This window comes from Haliaeetus albicilla, chromosome 1 (assembly GCF_947461875.1).
Source record: "Haliaeetus albicilla chromosome 1, bHalAlb1.1, whole genome shotgun sequence".
NCBI lineage: Eukaryota > Metazoa > Chordata > Aves > Accipitriformes > Accipitridae > Haliaeetus > Haliaeetus albicilla.
In genome coordinates this window covers 4,463,112-4,489,265 of record NC_091483.1, presented here as the reverse complement: position 1 = coordinate 4,489,265, position 26,154 = coordinate 4,463,112, and the positions used below count along the sequence as shown (strand labels likewise).

General features: G+C 37.6%; 1 protein-coding gene across 1 annotated transcript in view; it reads left to right on the top strand.

Annotated features, from left to right (window-relative positions):
- The window catches only part of LOC104316988 (bifunctional heparan sulfate N-deacetylase/N-sulfotransferase 3), a 205,274-nt gene that overhangs the window by 32,724 nt on the left and 146,396 nt on the right, over positions 1-26,154 (top strand). The window contains exon 2 of the mRNA XM_069804723.1: positions 24,945-25,060. The gene's annotated coding sequence lies outside the window, so the exon portion shown is untranslated. The remainder of the gene's footprint in view (positions 1-24,944; positions 25,061-26,154) is intronic.

The window sequence follows — 26,154 nt, the reverse complement described above, 5'->3', positions numbered from 1 at the left end:
TTTGATTTTTATGTACGCAACATTTATTCATTTGTCTGTATGGAAAACAGAGTAGTCATATTTTGCTTAAAGAATACAATGCCCCATAAATGACTGTGTGAGCATCTCATGCACTGTTTCCCAATGAATAGGTTTTCAGCTGAATTAAGTCTAATTTCACGTCATCTTTTCCCCTCTCAAAACAAAAATAACAGGCACTTTCCTGCCTAGTTCTTTTGTAAACTGGATTGTACTTTTGACAACTCTCCAGTTTGGTGGCTTTTTGGCAATGGAGCAGACTATCACTGTGATCTTCAGGCTGAACATAATGGTCATATCTTGTGATTCAGAAGTTGACGGTCCCATGTAGCAGTTTAGAGTGAATCTGGGCATTTGAATTTGAATTCATGTTAACACTTGAACCTTCTCATTATTAAGTCCAGCGCTTTGCTTTATTTTAATTATGCAAATTGAATGTTGGGAGTTATAAAGAAATAAGAAAAAGCAAACCAGAGAAGATTATTCCGTGATGGTATAAATCCATGCTGTGTCTGCTTCTTGAACTTTGTATGCAGTTCCGGTCCCTTTATTTCATAGAAATAATATATGTTTGAAAAATATTCAGAGGTGGATTGCAGAGATGATCAGACATATGGAACAGCTCTTAACCCACATGAATAAGTACACCATCACGCTTCAGCCTGGAAAAAGAGGCCGAGGGAAGACCACGAGTAGCATAGAGAGGGGAGTGAAAAGGCAATGAGCATTCTTTGGTTCTTCCTCTACAAGAGCTTAAAGGGCCACAAATGAGACTAGTAGGTAAAGTGGTTCCTCACAGGCCAAATAATGAAGGTTTATTTTCAGAAAATGATGAATTTATGGAAGAGAACTTGGGGAACAAGGCTATCAAGTACAAATGCCAATTAAGTCCGTGATGTAATTTGCTCAAGTCTAGAAAAAATTGAAAGAAATATCACTGCATGCCAGCCATCATCTTAATATTCTTCACCAAGTGTTCATTGCTAGTACTTGCTGGAGACCTTGGATCTAGTTGGTAGGGCTGTTCTTGCCCTTTTTCAATGGAAAGCACTGTAGAACGTTATTAAGGACAGGACCAAAAGGAAGTAGACTTATCTAGATACAGAATTTATAAACCTGGTTATCACATTTTTATCTAAACCTGTTTAAATGGAAAAAAAGAACTGGAGTCCCCAACTGGTTGTTGTCCTTTACATCTTAAAGATTTTAAGTCAAATTTCTTAGAATTTGAAGAGGTCAGGATTTCAGTAGTGTAAGAGTTTCAATGGTCAGAGAGGTGGGGGTTCCTTCTGTCTAATAAGATGTGTGAGCTGTTTCTTAACCTGTTGTTTTAGACTTCATCTAGTAAACCAGAATGAATTCTCCCGATTTCCATTTGTAGGCACTTTGCAGTTTGTGTCTTGAATGTCTCCATCAGTCTTTTATCCATCCCTGCTACTATATTTTAACATATATCTGTTAAGGTTTTGATGTATGTTTTGGTCTAACTATGTATTTGTTAAAAGGTGACCTTTTGATTTGATTGTTTGGCTGACTTCAGTGCTAATAAGCTGAAGGATGAGGTGTCTAATGAATCCTGTGTATAGAAATAATGATAGATGACTTATTTGGAATTCTACAGACACAGCATGGCCAAGCATGCTGAGGAGACCCTGGAACTGAACCAATCTTACAGTGGGAAGCTTTATTGATTACACAGAGACAGGGCACATTTTAATCATTTTTACAACACTGTACTGCCTAAGGTACTAAAATCCATTAAATGAGGATTATAAACTTTGTTTTAAACTGGATCCTAAATTGTTTCTTGATGTACAGTCAACAGCAACTCTGAGATCAATCACAGTTACTAAGGCGTATTAAAATCAACTTGTTTAATTTTAATGCTCATACGCCTGACCCTCTGTGAGGCAGCTAAATTGCTTTTCTCCCAGACAGGAGTTTCATTTCACTTCGCGGTAGATTTTTGCCTTGTACGCTAACCAGCATTTTGCTTTCCTTTCTCCCTCCTTCCTCCTGGCCCAGGATTCTCATTTCTCTTCAGATAATTTTCTCTCTTTTTTGCCTTCTATCTTCATTAGCAGAAGCTGCAGCCTTGCCAATGAGTCAACTTTAATAAAGTAGGTGGATAGTTTGAATTATTAGTTGATGTAAAGTTACAGACCTGGAGCTCTTTTCAGGAGTCTCTGTTAACCTGTGCTACATGAGTGATTATGTTTGTGGGCTCCTAATCAGACCATAAAAACTGCTGGCTCTATTGATGGGTGTATTGTGAACAGGTACATTTATTTTAAACTTGTATTATATTTTCTGTTTAGCTGCATGCATTTTAGCATCCTGTGCTCTGTTTTTTCTTAGGGGAATTCTTCAAATCTATTTAGTAATTTTATTCCTGCTTTTGCATCTTGTGTCATCCTGTGTTTTGATGGTGAAAGATCCCTGTTCAGTTTGTATCACTTTATTTCCTTCCTCCAGTATCTGAAGTTAATCATAGAGTTTAGTATCAGAAAAGGGGCAGTAACACACCTGAGTCTTAATCTCACACATAAGGTATTAAATGTTACTGTTGCCCTAATCTTATTTGGACAGCTTTGGATAGAATGGACTTATAAATACCTACTTGTTGCCCAGCATGGACACAATGAGATGCTGCTCTATTCTGAAGAGTATTGGGTGCTTTCAAATTGCCAGGCAATTTTGAGGATTTCCTGTGTCCTTCAAGAGGCAGTTGAAGCCTCTATTTCTGGTCAATACTTTTAGGCTGATAGTAAATGCAGGGGAATAAGAATAAAATTACTGTCTTTCATTTATTGAAAGGTCACACTTTTTTGAAAGAGAACAGGTAGAGGCAAGAGACAGGTGAACAAAACCAGAATACTGGATCTTTTTTGGAAAAAGAGCAATGGTTCCAGCACACCAGTTTTACAGCTACTGAATTTGTATAAGGCATTACAGTAATGGCATGTTAAGGCAATAAGTGGAAGAGATTAGGATGATTTGGACATGTTATCTGTGATTCTTGATGCAAAGGGAGTCAGTGGTATGGGAGAGAAGATGCATGTCTTTGAAAATTTAACACAATATGAAGAAGTAGAATAAGTAATTCTTTTACAGTAGAAAAAGAAATGAAAACCTAAGTGGTATGTAAAATAATGTAAAATTATCAAGCACAATTATAGAAGTACACAGCACCAAGTAATTCTGTATCTATACATTTTACTATAACTGTTACCCTAATGATAGCCTTAGACCCTTTAGGTTTTAGAGCACTCTGTGGATTTTCCCATAGTTTCACTCCTATTAAAGAATGTTTTTTTTTTCATATGGATGATTCGCATAATTTCATGAGTTTAGTTCAGATGTGACTTGCCTGTTTCTGCTTTATTTCTCTTTTTTCATGTACATTCTGTGCTACTTTTGCAGCAGATTTTAAAATGCAAGCTGCCATCTTCCAGCAGGTGTGGGGGGCAGAAGGACAGCATACACTGCTGTCTTGCTGTGGTAATGGAAAGCTTGATAAAGCAGGGAGCTCTTCAGAACTCACTTTTCTTTTTTTCTTGGCTACATATAAGAATTTGCACTGACTTTGGATTTTGGGGATTTTCTAAGCCAATAAGAAATGTTGGAAATAGGAAAAGCATTCTATAAATACAGCTATCGCGCAGATGTCTCGAGAGATCTTCTGGAGGCCACAGTCCAGTGAGCTTCAGTTATTTATATATAGCCCAACCTTTGCAGCTGGCTTGCCTCCTCCTTAAGGGTTGTATGAAAGCAGACAAAGCCCAAAGTCCTGTCCTGTGGCCTTCTGTCTTTTCTTCAAAAGCTTGGTAAAGCCACACTTGACGGTTATATGTTTCTGTGCTGAACTCTTAGAGATGCATGTCACTTAGCAGTGCTGAGTATGCCTTAATTTATCATCTCTTCACTTGGTATGCCTGCTGAACACTTTCTTCTACCACGTGTCTTCAAATACAAAGAGGGTTTGGAAAATTCAACAAGAGCTTAAAGGAGAATATACCATTTGCCGAGATTGTTCTGTGAGGGTTTATCGGCTTTGGGATGCACTCCCTCGTTGATCTTAAGTAGCTTGAATTTGTTAATATGTTTTTGGAATAAACAAACAGCTATCTCGGTGTGACTTTGTTCTTAATTATCTGGAAGGGCAAAATTTTAAAATAGAGGTCTATTGAGGTGAACTTACCCTCTAAATAAAGCACAAATTCTCTTCTTTCAAAAAGGCCTGACAAATTACTAGTTTTATTTAGGTAGATCTCTCCACAGAACTGCCAGATAGTAAAACAAATACATGATTTAACTGTTTTCCTCTGACTGGGCCAAATTCAGGAAAAGATGTTTTGCTGTAAGAAGGGGGCGAGATTTGCTTCTATGTGCATATAATCTGGGAGAGTCATTATTATGAATAATGGGCCATCTGAATCGGAAGAGCCCCATGGCTCACATATATCAACCAACTACCATGGTGATGGACATTGTATAATAATCTCACTAAAATAGAACTCTAGGATATTCTCCCTAGTTTTTATTATAAGTCCCAGGCAAACACTCCCAGAAATGAATCCTCTAGGCAATGTTAAATGTAACTCAACCTTGACTTGCAGGAATTTGTCTTCGGAATGGAAAAATTGTTTGTCTCCATGTCCAATTAATTCTTGACTTTCATTTGAAACTGCCAGCAAGTTTGCCAACCCAGTTTTGATGGGTTTTACTTATGTGATATAAATCCTTGTTGGCTGAGAATTAGTCTCATATATATTGGAAGGTGATTTTTTTTATTCACCGGCAACCTGGATCAAAATGTACACAAGAGACCTGAAAATGAAAGAATCTGTCTCACCTCATGAGCCACAGAGCCAATCACTCTCTTTGAATAGCTTTCGACCCAGCATATCCTATACAGGCAGCAGATAAACCAATGAAACATAGATTATTAACAGCAAACAAAATAGATATATTATCATCTTCCTGCCTAAAACCCCTGTTAGAAAATAAGTTTCCTGAATTCCTCGGACTTACTTTATGTGAGGGAAAGTTTTCATTTTCTGTACTTGCAAGATCTCTCGATTTATTCCCAAAATGAGAAACAGTAACGACTGTAATGTTGTTGATCAAACACTTAAGACATATTGCAGTGTTTGAAGTTATTGCAAGTTTCCTTTGCAAATTCGGCTTGGATTCATTCCAACATTTGGAATAGGCCTGTGTTTTTTTGCTGTTATCAATTTTAATGTTACGCTCCAATAAAGATTTCCCACTCATAATCTTTCTTTTACCACAGAGGAAGACAGCAACGCTGTCATTCTGACTCTCAGTACGTGGACATCAATCCTAGCTAGATTATTTTGCCCTTGTCTGAAACTCATGCTGAGTTCCCAACTGTCTGATGATTTAGTCAAGCATATCATAACCAGGGTTCTTGTGAGCTTGAACCTCCTGGTTCAGTTGGTGCTTTGGCAACTTGCTGATCTTCTACAGCAGCCTGGGGGATTTGCTTTGATAAAGTGCCTGGGAAAGGTTATATATGTCCAGCAAGAATAAACAGTGATTCAAGCAGTTACCTTTTCTTAGAGATATTATTATTAAAAAAAAAAAAAAAATTTAATGACCTGCACTCTTCAAAACCACTGTTACATTCTTGCAGTATGTTTACACTCTTCAAGCTAAAACATAGATTTGTGTGCGTTCTGACTCAGTATATATACCCTGATGTGATGTGCCACTGTCCACCAGGAGAAACCTGAGTGTTAACACTGTGGAATAAATCAGGACCAAATCCATGAAAGTTCCTGGAAATCAGTGTTGTTAGGAATGCAGTTAAGGATATATTTGAGTAAAAAACTGATTTCGTGCTTTGTTTACTGATAAAACAGTCTCTATTAACAGCTTGTCTTCCTATTTTATTGCTTCCAAATCATGTTTTACCAAAAAAGCTGTAGAGTAGAAAGTGTACATCAAAAAAGTGTGAGATCCAGACAAAAATTATGCTGACTTCATACTCTTTCTTGAACTTAATTTGTATTTCTGTATCCTCTTGTTATTTAATCTGCTTAAGAGAAGGTGAATGTGGAAGAAAGAGTAGTCTAATTTAGTATATAGCAAACTTAAAATTTATGTGCATAATTCTAGATGTCACAAGCTTCTGAAGAATGAAGCTGGACAAGTACAGCTAGCTGACTTTTTCTGCAAATATGCAAGTATCTGAATTGTGTATAATCATATAATGTATTATGTTCCCACAATGCATAAAATACCTTAGAATGATAAAAATAATTTGTAGTTTGAGTCCCAATTAAAATCAGCAATTGTAGCATGAAAATAAAGAAATTTTTAAATTAAAGCTTTTAAAATCTTCAATTGATAGAAACAAATGAAAAATAAAAGTTAAGCAGTGGAAATGCTAAAATGCAGATTTGGTTTTAATTCTAAATCAGTAACTTAATTTTTTACCAATAGCAGATATGAAGTCTGCCCTGAATATAACAGAGCTGAATTTCCAAGAATCAGTTCTTCAGAAAAGGATCTGGGAGTTAGAGCATTCGCAAAGAATGAAGGCAGAGTATTATCAAGAAAGCAGTTGTTGTATTGGGATTTATCTGGTAGGCAGTACCCCTCATAAAAGGCATGCAATAATCCCTTTGCTTTACTCAGCATTGGTAGGATCTCATCTGGAGTACCTGTGCAAAGTCAGGACACTGCAAGAAAAAGATCTGTGCAAACTGAAGAGAATCCACAGGAGACCAAAAAGAACATTTAGAGCGCTCCAAAATAGGCCTTCTAGGGAAAGACTTTTGGAGCTACTTTGCATAGAAAAGAGAAGAAAAAAGAGTGATATATGAAAGGTAGCTTCAACATGGCAAAGAAGAAATTATTGTCCATGGATAAGAAAAGAACCAATAAACTTAAAATGTGTTGAGGTTGATCTTAAACATCAGGAAAAACGTCTAATGGTAAGGTTAATTAAACACTGGAACAAGGGTGAGTTTAAACAAAAACAAAATAAGTAATTGTATAAGCAGGAGTAAAATCATAGAAAGAGCAGACCTATTCCCTCAATCAACTCTTTGGCCAGAATAACAGGGGCCCATAACTGAAGGATGTATACCCGGCCCCTCTTCATGACTTTCCCTCCTCCACCCCTTGCTTTTAGAGGAATGGTTTTGTGAGCAGGAGACTGCCCAGGTAGTGGAAAGGGTGGGGGGGAGGACCTGGAGCTTTTCCTCTAGCTCCCTGCTCTTGGCTGCAGCGCCTTCTTCAGGCATGCAGTGATGGCCTCTGAACAGCTGTCACAGATCTGAACATCATGGCCCCAAGGAGAAGAGCAGACCAAGTTTGGGACGACTTTTTTGTCAAATCCTGAAAAGTCTCAGCAAAATTAAAGTTTGCTGAAAATAGAGGGAGATGCGTGAGCAAGTCCTAATAAGAACTGACCAAGGCAGGAGTGTGGGGAGCCTCCATCACTGGAGTTCCTTAAGAACGGGTTTGACAGTCATTTTAGAGCTGTCACTGACCATGTCCTGGGGCAGAGAGATGGTTTATGTGGCCTCTTAATGTGCCTTCTGTTAGTCCTTTGTCATCTGCTTCTGCAGTGAGAACTCTTTTAGAAAGGGTCTGATTCCAACAGCTTCTGTTGGGAACTTCTTGTGGGTGAAATGGCAGTATAAAAAAACATCCAGAGAAGGAAGCTGATTAGCTAATTTAGAATATTTTTTTAAGCTATTCAATACCTCTCTCAGTATGTTCCTGTAAAGAGTTTTACAAAGATGAGGCTTTTTTATATTTTTATAAATTCTCTGTTAGAATATTTCTAGGTTAAATACATATGTGGAGTATTTGAGGAGTGCCATTAGAGTTCCCAGGACTGTTCCTACATCCTCAGGTTACCTTGAAAATTAATTTTCCTCTCTCTGCATTGATCTTCCATAGGTTTCCTAAAGGATGGGACAGCCTTCCCCCCACATAGGTTTTCACAGCCACATTATGAGTTGGCATAATCCCAGTAAAGCTAGTAGAATCACACAACTAGAGAACTTGTGGTTAAACAGATAGTACCAAGTATGTAAGATACTGGATTGTTTACTGAGATGCTCCCCAGTAGTTGATACTGGGCTGATAAGATTTGTTTTACACAGAGAGCTGTATGGGTAGTTAGTGAAGAACTGAAACAGATGATTACTGAAAATAATTGATTTTCAAACTACAGTTCTTTCCCAATTAAAATTATCCTAAGGCACTCAAAAGCTATAATTTAAAGTTGTAATAGAAATCCAAGCAAGTCCTCACTTGCAGTGATTTTTTAGATACAATAACCATTTTGAGTCATGCGAGCAGTAAAAACTCCCTCCTTTTTATTGTAAATTATTTAACCTTACACTTTTTTTTTAAAAATTGGGTTAAAATTGATTTGGTTTGGTTTTCAAATGTGTTCCAACCAGGAAATTTGAGGCCATTTTTCATACTGGGGAAATAATGGATAAAAACCCCCACTCTGGTGTAATCAGCTGAGACTTTACCATTGGCTTTGATGACACCAAATCTTACCCCCTGCCCTAAAACAGGTTTCACTAGAGAACAACGGAAACAATGTCAGCCATGGTAATGTGAAATACCTTACTTTCATGATCTTGCTGTGGGCTACTGGTCTGGTCACTTTAGTTCCAGAGTGTTTTTTACAGACCTGCTTTGTCTGTAGAGATGAGAGAAGCCAGTAATTCCAATGAAGAATTTTAATGCTTATGGCATAGGGATTATCTCTTAAAACAAAGCTGTTACGCAGCAGCAATATCCATAATAGACATGTGCTGGGAAAATAAGGGGGAAATTTAACCCAGGCTCTCTTACCCTCTGTAGCCCTTCTGCTTTTGATCCACATAGGATCGTTCCAGTTCAGTTTTAAGACTTCTGTTCACTCATTAGTCTTCTCCTTTTTCCAACCTTGCCTCTGATTTGGTGCAAAATTTTATATAGGCTTATTTTTGTGAAATGGAATTTGTAAAGAGTTGTGGTTATTTTGACATGAGAACTTGCAAGAGAAAAGATGATACACTTGAGATAATGCTTATGTGAAGTAACATACAGTAATAGTTATTGTCAGTTCAAGGAAAGGTAGATATCTTTGCTGGCATTTATTTTATTTCCAATTCAGGTTTGTCTGACTCACTTCAACAATAGAAATAATATTTGTTTGTGACAGAAATAAGTTCTTGTCCAAGAAGTTTCCCACCCCAACCCTTGCTTGTGAGCTCTATTAATGGAGTAACTTCAGTATCATTATATCTGCTCAGTGCTTTGACTTTGCCAGAAAATATTGATCTGTAGCATGATCTGTCCAAGGGCAACAGCATCATTAATTGCTAAGTGATCTGCAAAACAATTAGAGACCTCTTGGCTGTTGTACAAATAGATGAGTGGAGCTGTCTACCTAATCAGGTCCAGTTGTATCTATCTATGGACCCAACTGTGTTGTTCAGAAACGTCTTCAACTTCTGTCACTTTCCTGCTTCCCACAATAACATATGCCATGCTCTGCTCTGTGGGCCTCCTGCTCAAAAGCCTTTGAGGAGAATTTTCTGGAGGGGGCAGGATGTGCAGAGTTTTTAAGGAATTTTTTATCCCATATCTACATTCTCAGATTTGTTTTTTGAGAGACAAGCAGGAGTAAACTAAAGATTATAAGCATACAAGAAGCTGTAATTCACATTTGCATTAACGGCATGAAGGCAGGACAAATATATTCAAAATTAACTCAGAGCCTGGATGCAGTGAATTTAGCACTGAAGCAAATGAATAGGTTTGATGATTTTCTAGGCTGTGTTGTTCAGCATCTAGTGCAGTGGGAGTTGGGCCTTAAATTGGGTCTCTGAGGACTAAATGGTGAATGGTGAGACTGCATTTATCGGTGTCATATTTCTATATGAAGCAAACCAATTAGGAAGAAAATACAATTAGTATCAGTCCCCTTGAAGTTAGATGGCACAAATGTTGCAGAAGTATCCTCTGCTTAAAATGCTTGTATTGAGCTCCAGGTGATTATTGGAAAAAACAGAGCAGCGACGGTCAGGTGTATTCTGTCAGACAAGTAACAGGGAACTAAATTTGTGACATGGCGGAGTGGCTCTGGTAAGATGTGTTTCTATGAATGCATTCATGTTTTCCTAACTATTCTTGTTGTATGTTTCCAGAGTCTTTGAAGGATTTAGTCTATAGTTTGGGGGAGGGTGAGTAAACTGTATTTCTTCAAGACAAATTGTATTTTTAGTAGTATCTTACAGTGTTTAAAAAGTAAACATAAGCACTGCATGCCACACATTGATGCTGTTTGTGTGTGATACTTAGTTTAGTGCCTCCGGACAATTCGCTATTGAGGATTAGATGCTAACTTTTGACTTTCTTCACATTCTTTGTTTACATAGGTCAGTGTTTTAAAGCTCTTTTTTTTGGTATCTGGCGATGAGATTTTTTGGCAAAATTGCTGTGGTGGTCACTCTGTCATTCCAACTAGAATTTGAAGTTGCTTTTGGTTTAAATGATATACAGATTTTAAGACTTTTTCCTCTATACGGTATTGGTTTAGCACAAACCAATGAGAAATATACCCAGTGGGTAACTTCCAGTATTCTTATTGCTATCTCTGGCCTAATTTTAGTGAGTAGACTTCTACAGAAAAGCTGTTATTTCTTTTAATACAGGCCTTGCTACATACAGTACAAGGGCCAGAAGATCAGCACAAGCAGAAAAGCTCATACTTGAGAACAGAAGTGTGTAGGCTGCTTCTTTATATGTGATTTAGCACCTGCTTCTTTTAAGGCGTGGTTAATCTTTCTAAATTAGCAGCAGATTCACTGGCCATCCTTCCAGTCCCTCAGAAGGAAAAGGGATGAGGGAGTCCCTGCAGTGAGTGATTGATTGAGTGCAATCCCTATTATCCCGTGTCTCGGGGCAGAGCACCGTGAAAGAGCCAAGAGGATTTATGTGGTAGATAGAAGGGTTGGAGGGAGAAAGTGATCCTTTTAAGACAACCAGAAAAGCAACCTGCTTTTTTTCCTTTAAGGAGCAGTTCCTTAAAAAAATTGAACTTTTCTATAAAGGCAGCTGTGTGGTTTCTGTTCTTATTTTGTCTTTTAAGCATCAGTATTCTACACGTGGATACAAGCAATACTATTTTTACAAAAAAGATCCCTATTTCAGTAGAATGGTTTTGTGATGCTTTCATTGACATCACATCAGGGTGTTAGGTGGTGCAACAGAATAATAAACTGGCTTTCCCTTTCTGCAGACAGGTGTTCAGATACACTGTAGATCACAGGTAAAAATGAGTCTGGCAGTCCTGTCCCTACTGCTCTGTTTTATAGCCCAAAAAGGGGAAGAAGAACATGAAAAATACTCAATTCTTGGCAAGCTCCCAATTTGATTTTCATCCATATGTTCTGCAGCCCTCCATTCAAATAAAAACAAACACAAATCATAATGCAGGTCACAAGAAAGGTAACAGAAAGTCTGAAGCAATAGCCTAAAGAGTGACGATCGAATTTTCTAACAGCACAGCACTGCAAAGGGTAGGTGTTTATAGCAGGGGAGATTTGGTCTTTATTCATACATGATTTTAGTTTCCACAGTTACTAGGATGCTTAGGATCAGAGAAGACTCCCACAACTCAGCTATGCTTTTCCTAGCACTCCTCTTGTGTTACTGGCAGTTGGATTCTGGAGCTGCAACACTGCTATTTCACTTCAGTAAGCAAAAAGCTTTCTTGGGAAACTGGCATTGTACTGACTTAGTTATACATAACAGAAGAATTTTGCTGGAGTATAAGGTGTAAGAATGAAGGATTTGGGCCTATAAATGTTTTATACAATGAAAACAGTTTCCTCTTTTCCTGAAGAAAATGTTTCAATTTTTTCTGAAAAATCTGCAAGTAGTTATGGTCAGAATCTTACAGTCAGAATATTACAATTGAGGTGAGCCATGATAGTGCTGCGTTAGGGATTCCCTGTAGGTCAGGCTCTGTATCCAGCCTGTACCTCATGCAATGCACCGTAAATAATCTCTCTCCCTTCTGTCTAGCAAAAGTATCGTGGGTGTCTGTCCCTATAGTCCAGAGCAACGTTTGCTCTTGAGAGCCCAACCCAGAAATGCAAGAGGGTTTCTGTAAAGCTCTGTGTCGTCACATCTTAGTTTAAAAAATCAGCCTTTCGTGAAAAACAGAAAACTACATGTTTTCAGTAAAAACTAACCATTCTTCCACACAAAAGCCTGTGTGCTCTTCCCAGGGCACATTCTTCCCAGCAAACAAAGTGAAAGACTCAACCTTTGAGCTTTTCTTCTGGACTTTGCAGTGACTTGCCTGTCACTGGTTCGGTCAGAAAGGGCTAGTTTCTGCCACCCTTATACTGATGCTCGGTGGTTTTTTCCTGTTTAAGTAAGTCTATGGTAGTCAGCTGGGCTGTCTGTAGATTACAGTGGTACTTATTCAGAAGCTGGGAAATTAAAACTCCGTAGTGTATCATGCAGTCATGCTTAAACTGAACATTAAGCAGTGCCTCTGAAGCTGTCTAAGACCATTTAGAGTTGTGTGCAGCAACATTTAGTAAACAAAATGAATTGTACTGCCTTTGTGTGTTACTAGCCAACAAAGCTGAAAGAAGAACTTGATTAAAAGCAGAATTACTTGATCAGTTAAAGAATTTTGCATCTGTGGACAGATGCATCTGGAAGAAGGGCATAGGAAGAGAAGAACAAGAGTTCCAACTTTGAGCAAGAGTTTTGACTTAAATGTACATACTGGACTCAAATACCAAAGTAAAAAAATGCATGTAGTTGTAATCTTTTTTCAGGATGGCTCCTTTTAATTCAGCTGCATGTTGTTCTGCTTAAGGTAGAACCTGAATCATTTGACACAGAAAAAGTCCTTCCTTTCCATCCCTTTACTTTGTTTACCAGCTCCCTGCTCCAAATAAGTCCTTTGATCAGACAAGCGTCATCCTCCTCTTCATTTCTATTTGCTAAACTGAATTAATAGCAGCTAAAAGTATATTTTTTTCTCAAAGAAGATATTGTTAGCTCTTTCCCTGCTGTCACCTTAAACATTTACCCGATCAGCCAAACACACAAATTGCAAGCAGTTCCCTGTGTTTTTTCAGTACCTAATCCCCAGCTGTTCCATGTCTACCAGCTGCTGAAACAACAAGCATTCATCATCAAGATGTCCATAATTCAGTCAGACTTTATCAGTAAAATATCAGTACATTAGCTTTGAAAAGTGTTGGTAATTTAGAGAAATACTAAAATTAAATCATGTTCGAAGTAAAATAAATAAGGTTGGCTATTGCAACGATAATTCATTTCTGTATTAAATGCTGCAGCACCTTCCTTTGGACTGCTAAAGATTTTCTGTTTTGCCTTACCAGAGGAGAGCCCATGTCCAAGAAAAAACTGTCATTCAGGTTCTGAAGATTACTGTAGGGTCTGTGCCAGGGCAAGGGCTGCCCTTGCCTTCCAGTGCGCTTAGGCCAGGATAGTCCTTGAGACCTATAGGACCTCGCAAGAGTAATCCCTTGCTTTTGGTAGGAGAATTGATCACAGAATACTAAGAAGTGTTTTCCCCATGGTTGTTACTATTGTCCGGTGGAGAGTAAATGTATGTTGCCAGCCCGTGCATTTTTTTAAAAACAGAAAACTTGTGGATTATAAAAAGCAAAACAAACAAACAAAAACCCCTCTGCTTGTGTTTTTTCTCCACAATGTTGCTTTTTTTGTTTGTTTGTTTTCTAGTTGCATGACGATGCCATATTATTTAATGAATGTATATTTTCCTGTAGAAGGGTTACAAGACTGGGGTGGATACAAGAATTAAATGAAATGGAGTCTTTTGAATTTTAAGAAAAAAAGAAAACTCTGCCAATATAAATTCTTTTTAAAAATCTCAAACTTTTGCATCTCTCTTACACAGATACTTTTTTTTTAAACATTTGAAAAATATATTGTGTAAAAAAATCTTTCCTCAAAACTTTGACATTTCTGAGTTCCAACCACAATCTCATAAATTTTAGGCTTCTGTGTAGGGTTTATAGTGCAGCACTTGGATGCCATATTATAAATTAAATTTAAAAATTAGATTTAATTTAAAAATTAATATTTTCAATTAAAACTCTATTGAAATATCCATTTCTGTAATACCACCTACAGTATTTGTGCATTCAGACTTCTGTTTACAAATGAAAGACAACTACTATGAATAACAAAAAAGTCTAATGATAGGCAGTTTTAGCTTTTCATTGTCCTGTCCTGTACTTATTTACTCAGGAAAAAATTCTGCTGGTGGAGAGTGCTTATAATCTCTCATCTGAGGAAGATTCATAGTAACTTTTGTAGTCTTTGGAACAAAATGTCTGTCCTATACCGAAGTTTACCTGAGTCAAGTAGTTAAAAGTCAATCAAGTACTTCAGACTGATCCTTTTCTTTCCCCACACTCATCCACTTTAATCAAGAAGCCTACTATAAATTTGAGAGTCGAGCATCAGATTTTAAATTTCTTTTACTTCTCAAACCTGTTGTGTGAAAAAAAATTTCTAAAAACTTAAACTGTTTAGCCATTGCAAACATACATTGGAAATGCTGGCCAGAGCAGTAGTGTATCATTAATGTTGGCTACTTCTGCTTTCAGGTTTTCTTGTAAACATATTTAATCTGCTAATATAAATATAGAAGGAAAAGACAGTATGTTCTAGCATCCATTCTGACTGCAACATCAAGCTTTAGGCAAAAGTGTGCTGTTTCCAAGGCCCAGTGTAGCTGTTGTTATTGCAGAGGAATTGAGGACTGAATTGTGAGAATTTCAGGTCACGTATGGAAATGTAAGTCCTTCTGCCATTCGTTTAGAGTAAATCCAGAGTGGTTCCAATGGGATTGTGCTACATTTATTCTTTGCGTGGCGAAGTATCTGCAGCACATTAGGCACTGTGGAAAGGCAGATTTACATTTAGAAATCTGAGAGTATTAAAATTCTGTATCCAGATCTAACTTCAAAATAGTCTCACTTTAGCTAATTTGCTAAGAGAAAAACAGTTTCTGGAAGTTCCGTATCACAAAATAGCACTATCATATTTATAGTCAGCATTTCCAAAAATAAGACATTCAGCAGCATCTTCACAGGCAGGTAAGAAAAGCCTATTCCTGTTTACATGATTCTGGTAATGAACCATGAAGGAAGGTGCTTTGAAGCCATCTGTCAAGTAGCTTACTGGTTTGGGTAATTGAAAGTGATTTAATACATCTTAGAAAAGAAAGGTCGAATCATGTGCTGTAATTCTTAACCTAGTGGCTTCCTGTACAGAATTGGGAGGCAGCAGTTTCTTGAGGACAATAAGGAAAGATAGATGCACTCTGTGTATGTCCAAGAAGTGCAAATGGAGCTCCTGCCCTGTGGTACTAATTGAATGTATTAACAAACACAAATCTTTGCTAGCAAAGAATTTAAAGGTTAATTTCTTTACAGCATTTGCTGTCTCCTGCAAACAGATGTTCATTCTCTAGTAACTGCAAGGCTTTAATACACATTTTTTGTAAAAGTGAATTTCACCCAGATTAATTTCACTTTGTGAAAAAGTTTTCTTTTCCCCCTCTTCCTATCTGTTGACGATAACTGTATTCATTGAAAGCTTAGCATATCCAAACTTGACTACATCATGCGTGAAGTTGGTATCATTTTCCACTACCATATAATGTATTTTCATTTTCACTGTGTAGACTAGAGCTTCTCCCAGTCCTTGCAGACCTCTAGAGATTATAATTGTGACAAGTGGAAATATGTCCCTGCCTGGGAGATGCAGTTATATCAGCCATCCCAGGAAAGAAAGGATGATTTAACTGCCAGTAAAGACGTCAGACAAGTCCAATGAGGTGCAGGATTGTTAGCAAGGGAGCTGGGTATCATACCTACCCATCAATGGACTAGTAACCCTGACCTGCCTCTGTGTGTGAGGTTACACAACAGAGGGAAAATAAGTATCTCCAAATTGTTCTATCTCGGTCTAAGTAATCATCCTAGGAAAACAAAATAATCCACATTTTTAGGAGATTTCCTTCTTCCCTAGCCAGAGTAACAGAGAGTAAGACGACTGGTAAAATCAACCCAGTATGGGATAAGATTCTATGAAGCTTTCGTTATTTTTTTTTTTCCCAAACAAAGACTGACTGTGCAACTTTTCATCTTCAGTATAGTCTGTCCTGTAGCTGGCTCTCTTGTACTAATTTAGATGACCCTGCCAGTGTACAACACTAAACACGGGGATTTCAGAGGGAAGCCTAAGTGTGCTTGTTCCCATGCTTACCAACACTGTGAACAATCTTTATAAAATACAGAAAGGAAACTAATTACTATTTCTGTTTTGTTCCTGAAAGTCTTTACAGTGTAGAGCTTTCTTCTGTTTCCCCAGTGAAAGAAGTTTGTATAAGGAAGAATCTCAATGCTCTCTCATTTTTGAGAGAGCAGAAATTGGCTATTGTAGGTTAGTGCTATTATTCTTCCCATCGTTACTAATGTTCAGGACCTTCTTGAACTCAGGCTTGAGCATATATGCTTAAAAAGGGAGCAGAAATGTGTAGCAAGGACAGCTTGCCTTTCTGGTTCTAACTTCATAATTTCATTCCTGGGAAAACATGGACAACACATATAATTTACCTGCCAGCACCTGCCACAAAAAAGGCTCATGTTGGGGGGTTGACTACAATAGCCCAAATCTCACGTTGAAGAAGTTAACCAAAGTTAAGAAGACTTAACCAAAGCAGTGCTGGTGGTAATGCCATCTAGATTGCGATGTAAAGAGAGATGTATTGCTGGAGTATTAGAAGACAGTGAAAGGGAAGCTTGGCCCTTTCAGCCCTCCCATCCTGTATTGCCTTGTTCTCTGAAAATCCATCAGGGACCCAAACGGAGAATTATAGACAGAATGGATCATCTCTACATTACTTCATCTACCTTGTTAGGTCTAATTGCCAGCATAAAAATCTTCGTCCACTGAATTTCTAATGCCCATTCCTCTTTTCTTTACAAGTTACTCTGCGTGTGGCATTAGCAGATGAAGTTTGGACCAAACCAGTCTTGTCCTCCTCTCATTACAACACAGGGATCCTGACATTTTGTGGGCTTTCATCCACTTTCCAACTTTTGAGCTCATAACTGGGATAAACCTGCTGGAATCCATTTAGTTTCCATCTTTAAAAAAGTAGATGGTACTTTTCTACCTAAGAAGATTAGGGTGAAAAATAAACATCCATCAAAGATTGTGGGTCTTCTAGGCACTATGAAAGATCAGTGCCACCAAAGTAGCTGATTTCCTAAGTCAGTTTACTGATTTCATGATTAAATTAAGCCTGAAAGATTTGTCAAGTTTTTCCTTTATAACTGCCTTTATGAAATGGCTGTCCCATTCCACTCTGTTTTCTAGAAGCACATTACTTGACCTCAGCCTGGTGATTTTATCAATGGTACCCTTTTGGGGGAAGGTGAAAAGCTGGAGTGACTTTCTGTGTCACCATTCCTCCATGGAATTTCTCCCCTATCATTTAATCCTTAACATCCAGATCATGCCACAATTAACCAGAGTACATGTAATTAGCATATATCTAAGTGTACATAAGCACTAAAGCGTATGTGGCTCCTGGTTTTTCTTTTCCTTAACATAATTTGTACTTCAAAAGAAAAGACTTGGTGCTTCTTTACGTAGGACAAAAAAAAGAACAATTTAAACCAGCTAAAACATCTTTGTTTCTTCCATCTTTTTGCAGAAAACAGCTGAACAGTTTAAAACTAACTTTAAAAATTATATCTAAGACAACTTATATGCCAAGCTTCAGCCAGAAATACTTTTTGCAGCCAAAGTATCAAACCCTCTGAAAAAGCATTTATAATGGAATTGCTGATGCAACCTTTATTATAGGGATATGAATAGCTATAATGAAGGCTTCAGCTGATGTTCTGGCAAGCCTACTGCTAAAAATTATTCTGAATTTATCTGGCATTCAGAAAATGCTTGAAGTGGCCAAAATGTTTACACCGTCATTATCATTTTGACAATATCTTTTTTATCCCAAAGGAAGTCAGTGATGAACAAATTCAAGCCGCGTGTAAGACGTGTGCATATTTAGCATCTGTTACGCATTCTTTTGGCAGCATTGTTTTATGTGAGAAAACCAGGGCCGAGGGCTCAACCACCAACTTAGAAGCAGTTGTGTTGAATCAAACATTATTGCCTATTGTGTCATTTTAAAGTATATGAGTGAACTGCATTATGTTTTTCCTGATGATTTGATTTTGGTTTATAATCAGGAAACTCCTGGCATTGATCAAGGGTGTTAAATTCAGAGTGGTAGTATTTTCGAGTTCCATGTCTTTCCTTTGGTTCTTTCATACCATTCCTTTGCACAGTTTTGAAATACCATTCACTCTTTTATTTTCAGAAAAGTCATACAAAGCTTTGTTAATCATGGGCTAATTACAGATATGGCATTTTCCTGTGAGTGCACAACTTTAGACTCCCAGAGCAGATCCAGGTATATACCTGGTGATAGAAATTAATGGTTGGCTTTTAGTGCATCATAGCATAGGATGTATGTGTGCAATTGCATCTTGTAGGAGCCTCATCTCTTTTATCAGCTTTCTTTTTTCTACTAGTATATTTTCAGACATTAGAATAGTGCCACTTCCTCTACTTCTGACGGTTTGGCTACTTGTGAGATTGCACTGATTAATCAAGTTTGGGTGCTAAATTGATTTTATTAAACTCCTGTTCAGGGAGCCATCAAGTGAATTAAACCTGTCCTGTATTGGCTGCTCTTAAGTTGAGAAGGACTTGACTTATACTACATCAATATAAATCAAATTTTAAATTATTTAAATGGGTGTACAGAAGTGTTTGCACCAGTATAATGAAATAAATTTTAAAACACAGTTTAGACAAGTTGAATATGATGTAGTTTAGGCTTCTGGCTGCATTTTCTAAGGATTTAAATGTTGATGGCACTAGAACCAGAATGTCTTTACAAAAAACCTTCCATGTGAAATTTCTTAAAAGATACATATTTTTTAAGAAACAGGAGTTTTCCCTCATAGAATTTGCATACAGCAAATGCTAGAATTTATATTGCAAAATTTCTGCACCATTTTAGAAATGTCAAAAGAAAGAAGTGGCATAGCATCATTTTGAAAGAATTTAGAAATGAAATGAATGTTTTTGTTAAGTGTCAACTGCAAATGCTGTTTTGTGTCGCTTGTCACTGAAAAATATAATTCTGTAAAATTTGTGAATTCTTCATCTCCCTTTTTACTTTCAAAAATCTGGAAAAGGAAATTGAGAATGAACCAATTATCACTTCAGTTGGAAGGCTTTAAATTGGATTTGATTTGGGGAGCTTTGCTACCAACTAAATATGCTGATATACTGGTTTTAACAAAACCTCTGTCTCAGTGCAGCTGGGACATTAGCCCAGGAGGGGGGAGTCTCTTGTTTATTTTCTGCTTGTCATCAGATTCAAAGCAGAAGATTTTTTTTATACCAAACCATTCTGAATGAGATGGAAAGATATTTGAAGTTTGTGTTGCGCAATGCCTGTGTTGAAGGAGAAATCTTGGTACATCTTCACACCGTCGTGAATTAAAAAGCCTAATGTTTCGATCAGGAAAAAAACTGTTGTCATGAAAGCGTTTGAAAAGTTTGACTCTAGAAATGAAGAATAAAAGTACATTCTGAAATGAGGGCAGTTGCTCTGAAATGGAGTTCCTCTTTGTTGCTGTATTCTGGCCCGCAAGTCCTATTTAGCTCTGGAGTTTTCTTCAGTTGTGCAGATTGCACTTATTCAACACCAATTGCTTGATTTACTGGGTTACTACTGCCATTTTCATTCTTATCACCATTTTGCTTCCTTCCCTCCCCAAGCAGTTGGATGTCTTTGCTCTGAAGTTTATGACTATACATGAGAAAACTGGAAATTACCAGCTGCATTGTGTAATCCTAATCTTTTCTTCAGGGGCACACATTGCTTAGAGAAGGAATCTCTTGTATTGAACAACAATAAAAAACAAAAATTGGCTCTTAATGATGGTACTTGGCACAGTTACAGCTCATTGCAAGCTTAACTGATAGTGGGTCCTTTCTCAGTGTGAGATTTAATTTTCTTTTAGGTAGCTAGCTGTGCTTGGTGTCAGTACGTATAAACCGCCTTGTCAGCAGTTGGTTGCACGCTGAGATGGGAAAGTGCCCCATGGGAAGGAAGAAGAAAACCACTTCTTAGCATCCTATCAGCTATAGGACTCTGTGCAGCACTGTCATCATGTCAAGGCTGAGCTCATACGTTATGGATATTGAGCTACGGGATATCTTATAATTTGAAGCAAAGAAGCTGAGGTACACTGGGAGAGTGGGAGAGGTAATACTAAGCACTGTCATATTAATAAGCCACCAAAACTACATGGGATTAGTTAAAACACCTGTGACACAACCCAACCCATAAAATAGCTGAAAGCAAACCCGCATCTGTCTGCTTTCCATATATATATATATATGTATGTATATATATATTGAGTGATTGACTACAGTACAGTACAGATTTCCATGAAATTCAATGGAGAACAGAAAAATTATATGAGAGAACTGTAGGTCAAAGCAGAAGCCACTTGAAGAAGCTTTTTCTTACAAAAAATATATGATGATTTATTTAGTGTGTGACAGTGTAAGCCTGTTACAAGCTTGGAATTAAACAAGCCAAAAAAAAAAAAAAAAAAAAGGAGTGACCAGAAGAAAACAAAAGGGTTGTATTGAGGCTATCAGCTAGAGCAAATGCTCAATTTGTAATCCTTGGGTACTCAGCATCTCTCAGGATCATGTACTTTGAAACTACTTGAACACATCCAAAATCATGTATGCATTTTTTTCAAGGGATCATAAGGTGATAGGTAATAGTTATCTTCATTGGTCCAACATTTTCAAACTTGGTATTTGGAATAAAAGTTCAACTTGAGGTCTATAAATATATCTCATGGAAACTATATGTTCTCAATTTATGAGAGAGTTGTGAATTTCTGGTTTTTATTAACTAGCCTTTTCTGCTCCTAAAATTCTGTCCTTTGGAAATGTCCTGGTTTCGGCTGGGATAGAGTTAATTTTCTTTCTAGTAGCTGGTACAGTGTTATGTCTTGGATTCAGTATGAGAAGAATGTTGATAACACACTGATGTTTTCAGTTGTTGCTCAGTAGTGTTTAGACCAAGTCAAGGATTTTTCAGCTTCTCATGCCCAGCCAGTGAGAAAGCTGGAGGGGCACAAGAAGTTGGGAGGGGACACAGCCAGGGCAGCTGACCCAAACTGGCCAAAGGGATATTCCATACCATAGGATGTCATGCCTAGTATATAAGCTGGGGGAGTTGGTCTGGGGGAATCGCTGCTCGGGAACTAACAGGGCATCAGTCAGCGAGTGGTGAGCAACTGCATTGTGCACCACTTGTTTTGCATATTCCAATCCTTTTATTATTATTTTCATTTTATTATTGTTATTATTATCATTATTAGTTTCTTCCTTTCTGTTCTATTAAATCGTTCTCATCTCAACCCACAAGTTTTACCTTTCTCCTTCTGATTCTCTCCCCCCTTCCACTGGGTGGGGGGGAAGCAAGAGAGCGGCTGTGTGGTGCTTAGTTGCTGGTTGGGGTTAAACCGCGACAGAAAACAACCTAGAACCCTAAAGGACTCCAGATATCTCAGAAAATGCAATAGCTTGTTCAACACTATGTGTAGTTTATATTAACAAATAGTAGATAAAACTTTCAACTTTTTTCATATAGTAACAGGAGGACCTACAGTTTTGTGGTTTTTGGTTGGGTTTTTTTTTTTGGTGCTTCTATGAGCTAGCTAGAAGAGCATTTTTACCTTTTTGGAGGCAGGCCTCCTCTGCAGAAACTTCTAAAAATAGCCAGCCAGTATGTCATAGACTTCTAGCATTCAGTCCTTTCCAGGTCAGTTTTTAACCTTTTCCTGGAAGCCAAAGAAAAAATCTTCCACTCTCTCTGCTACTGCTGACATATGTGGAAACTGTAGGAATGGTCCTTCTGCTGATGACATTGCGATACATAAACATACCCAGGTAATCTGTGCACAATTCCATGAAACTACCAGCTGGCAACCAAACAGAAGTGAGAATTTAGCAGGTAATAAATGGAAAATCAGCACATACTATCGTTGATCAAAGATTACTGTGGGTGTTACAGAACAGCCACAAGTATAATAATGTAAGGGGGGTGTGTGTGGTGGTCAGAAGCAAAGCTTTCCAATTGAGACAATTGACTCAGGCTTCCGATACTGCAGGGCATGATAAGTAATAAAGCTGTTATATTTGTTGGCTCAAGACATACATGGTGCTGGGAACGAGCAGGTAGTCAATGGGAAGGAGGTTGTCTGATTATCTTGCCCTGGTGCACCAGGGCAGGTGGAAAGCTGTGGGGAGCGAGCGATGTTGCTCAGGGCAGCTCAGCACACGTTGAGGTGGGAAAATCTCCAGAAATACAGGAAAGGCCAGGCAAGGAAGGAGCTTGTGGCAGAGTTGGACTGGGAGACTTCTAAAAGAAGTAGGGGGCTTTGAGGGGCAAACACAAGATCAGGCTTCAGAAATGATGGTAAGAACAAGACTTCCCTGGAAATTCAGGTGGAATTGTCCTGAGGGTGTTCAGGCTGCGAAGTCATTAGAAGTCACTGGCTAGAAGAGAGCCCAGAAGGTCTGCCATTTTATTAGAAGAGTTCCCTTCTAAAATGAGAATTCTGTCTCCCAGTAAAAGGTATCCTTAGAGACTGGAAGCTTTTGGTGTCTTTGGCATGTTTTCAAAGGAAACAGTCCTATTTCAAAAACAGGGTTTCTGTTACGAGATTTTCAAAAAGAGTATTGTGTGCTCTAGATACTCTGTATACATAGCAGGCAAGTTCTGCATTTTCACAGAAGCACTAACGACTTCATTAAGAAGTCACAAAGATCCATTTTCACATTTGGTGCAAGTTAATTCAGAACCATGGTTACTTCAGAACTTTTTTTGAAGGTTTCATTTCAATGGCTGGTCCTTGACCAACCTCCTAGTTGGTGTTTATTAAGACTACTTCTTGTGTTGTGTGTGTTATTCTGTGATGTAAATTCTAAATTAAGTAATCCCAAATAGAATATTCCTCAAGAGGACAACTAGAAGGAAAAGCAAGGCAATTTTTCTCTTGTTTTAAAAGTTTTCACCAAAATAAATATTTAGTCATGTGAAAAAAAAAACAAAACAAAACAAAATGTGAATTTGAATCAGATTAGTAAATGGTCCCTTTGAAATAAAGCTGAAAATAAATTTCAAAACTTGTTTTAAAAGTGTTTCATTTGTTTTAATTTGGAAAAAAACTACAGACTAAGCAAAGCTTTGGTTGACCAGAGACAATTTCAGTTTTTTTTGCCGTGAGAAAGTAAAAAAGCTTTGCTTCAACTGACCTGAAATGATCTTCATTTTTAGTGGTGGAGGGTGCAGTTATTTACACAATGCAGCCTGTCACTCAGTTGAATTGACAAAGATCACAAGTTCTGACAATTTCTGAGTTGATTCTAGTCTTCTATCAACTTTGTAGTTAATATATATTGACAGCAAGCACACTTGGATACACTGGTAATTGGGAGTCTTATGAATACTTAACAACATTGTTTCATTTGAAGTATGTTTTCTATATTGGTATTCTGATTAGCATCTCATAGCAGAGGGGAGAAAAGAAAAAAAAAAAAAAAAAGCCTGCTTAAGCTCCTAAGCCTGAACTGAAAAGATAGCACTGGCAAGAATAAATTGGAGTGTTATATCTTGTGTCTTAAAACTCCAGAGTAATCATGTAGTAGGGTCAACCCAGGAATGCCTGCTGAACAGTGAAACCACATACCCCATACATATCAAGGTGCAGGACTTTCTGCAACACTTCATAACTAACTTCAGACTATTAATACGAAACGCTACGAGACCAGCGGTATTTTCCCTCTGGGGAAAAAAGAGAGGTTTAATACTTTGTTTCTGGTAGATCCACTTTGATTCAATCTCCTTTGAACTAAATCTTTTGCATTTGAGAAAAATCTTTTACAAGAATCCATTTCACATTACTTTGTGTAACTGTCTTATTAAACCAGCAGTACTTCTTTCTACAATAGTTTTTCTACAAATTTATTCTCTTTAACAAGTTTTAAAAATTATTGGAATTGAATTGATTTTTCAAAAAGCTTTGCAAGGATGAAATATTCCTCTAATATACCTTCTATCATATGATTCACAGCAGTGGAATTACCCAGGTGTAATTTAGGGCAAAATTGAGCCCTCAGAGAGCAGGTGGACTTAAGCCTAACTTTAGAAATGATAGATGCATTCAACCAGCTATAGCTGTAGTTCATTATATCATCTGAAATGTGTTTTAGTCACATAAAGTATTTAATTTAAATGATTCTCGTACTTGTGATAGACAGAAGCAGGGAGGATGGCCTCAAATATTAACAGTTCCATTATTCTTTAAGCTGCCAGTCATTAGCTAACTTCTCCCTTGTTAATAATAATGCTTGCACGATTCTGTTCTGAGTAATGGATTGAAGATTTTCACCACCAGCAGGCAGGTCAGTGGGCAATTGTAATTTAAAAAGCACGTTATTAAAACTATATTTAGGGAGCAATAAGAACAGTTTAAATGGAGCTCAGGATGCTTTATTAGGCAAAGGTTGTTGACAGACAGTAGCAGAACTTGATCACTACTACATGCCTGAAGCTTTGAGATCGTAGACTTTATAAAAATAATGTTTAACGTTTGGGTTTTCTAAAGAGTTGTGCAAAGACAAAGACATAAGAATGTAATACTACTTTTTATTTTCTTTTTTACCAGTGTCCTTTCACTGAAAGGAATACTGCTAGCATGCCGACTGAGAGAAGGTATCAGGAGTCTTGCAGGAAGAGCTTCCCAAGAGAGGCAAATCCAGGGGTGCAAAGTATGACTGTTAGGTAAGTGAAATTTGAATTTATTTGCAAACACGTGCATGGTATAGTTGCAGAGGCAATCTCTTCTTTCAAGAATTCCATACCAAAGTTTTTGCCTGCCTGCCAGGGGAAAACTGTCTCAAAAATTGATTTTAACTAGAGACCGAAGTACAGAGCCAGTTCTACTGATTCCCTTACAAGTGCCCTTTACTCTGAACCTGGTAAACAAAGCCTCATGTGTTCATCCTCAAAAGGTGGAATCCTGCTAGGATAATAGGGGCTTCAGACTGTTTATTGGAAGATCAAGGTTTCTGGGAAATGTACTGCCTTCTGATGGAGTAAGGCAGACTGGAAAGTAAGAATATATTAAAGCTTCAGTGTATCTAACTAGAGGAAGACCTGGCTGTGCTGTTTAACATTTTATGTTAGATGTGGCTGAGATGTCAACTTGCTTTTGTTTATTTGCATAATCATTGATACAAATACTAATGTGTCAGCCACTCTTTGAGGGACTGTGTTTTGCTGAATTTTGCACCTGGGTGAAGTAAAATGTATAACCTGAGGCAAGAAAGTTGTTTGTTTGTTTTGGTTTTTATTTGTCATTGTGAATTCTGCATAAATTAAATCCTACAGGATCTGTTACAGGTGGTGGTAATTCTCCTAAAACATGAAAACTTTATAATGATAACAAATACTACCTGAAACTGCTACTGCAGAGTCCAGAGGAAAAAAAAGTGTTGTTTTCTGAAAGACTATTATAGTAACAAAGATCATTATCAATGCTCTGTGAGCCCAATGAAATGGAAAAATCTGTGTAGTATTAGGACGACTTAAATTACTAAGGCTAGTTGGCATTCTTTCCAAAATAAGTGAAGATTGATCTTTGGACACAAGCTGTGAGCTGTGTAAAATTGCCTCAGCTAAATATATGCTAATTGGCATATGAATGAGATTTTGTTAACAACCATTTCTGAGGATTAAAATTGACAGAAAATCACCCAAATTGTACAAGTAAAGGTGTTGAATGCAGTTTTGAGTTTCCCTGGTTTCTTCTACCATAAGGGAAAATTTTCCAAGAAATCTTGTATTCAGTTAGATGGGGTGCTCTGATGTCCTAA